This window comes from Lottia gigantea (assembly GCF_000327385.1).
Source record: "Lottia gigantea unplaced genomic scaffold LOTGIsca_1506, whole genome shotgun sequence".
Taxonomy (NCBI): domain Eukaryota; kingdom Metazoa; phylum Mollusca; class Gastropoda; family Lottiidae; genus Lottia; species Lottia gigantea.
In genome coordinates, this window is record NW_008707808.1 from 1 (window position 1) to 1,039 (window position 1,039).

A 1,039-nucleotide genomic window follows, 5' to 3' on the forward strand; every position below is an offset into this window, starting at 1 on the left:
AGTATACTAGCTGTGATGTCAACCTATGGAACAATAGTTATGAAACGCCCCTTCATATAGCTGCAAGGTTTAACTATATAGAAATTGCAAAGTGTTTAATCGACCATAGAGACTGTAATGTTGATACATGGAACAGTTTTAATGAAACACCTCTACATACAGCTGTAAGGTTTCAAAATACAAAAATTATGTGGTATTTACTAAACCGTAGAGGTAACACTATTATTCCAAATGTATTAAAAAGAAAACCATTTTGGAATAAAGCTGATATAGTCACATTTATCATGTTTATTTTGGAAAATGTCAACCCGAATCGTTTAACCTCAGAAGGTAGGGACTACTTCTTCGTAGATTTGTATCTGTTGAAATTGTCTGGACAGAATCTATACAAGAATTGATGAAAATCACGTATTTATGTGGTGGCTCATTTGTACAAATTTCAAAAATATTCGATTTTGGAGGCGAGGACAATTATTATGAGGCGGCATTGTCAGAAACTTTCAGAGAACAACCGAGAGAAGCTTTTTATCTTTTCACCAGAAGTTTGAACCTCAAAGAAATGTGTAGAAGAGTTATCCGACAAAACATAGGTCTAGTAATGGACCCAGGAATACTCATTCCTAAGGTTGGAAATGGACTTACTAATTTTCTAATGTTTAAAGCTGATCCCAAGCCAATCGAGGAATTTGTTGAAGATGTGCGGTATGAAAAATTTCAATATTTTTTTCAAACGGGTTAACCTGAATTTATTTTATAATGGGCAAGTAAAAAAAGTGTGCTGTTGATAGCTAAGCAATTTAAACTTGTTTAGGCCTTGTTGAAAACCCCAGAATTAATTGCAGACAAATATATCTACACTTTGGTATCTTTTCTTAATTCTGTAAATTTATTTTCCAACTTCTGTCTGTCCAGTTTTACATCTACCCTAATTCTACCCTAACCTACCATTACCTCACCTTAACACTACCTTAATTAATTCTGTATGCTTTAGTTTTACTCTACCCCAATTACTTTTGTCACCTCAGTTTTACATCTACCC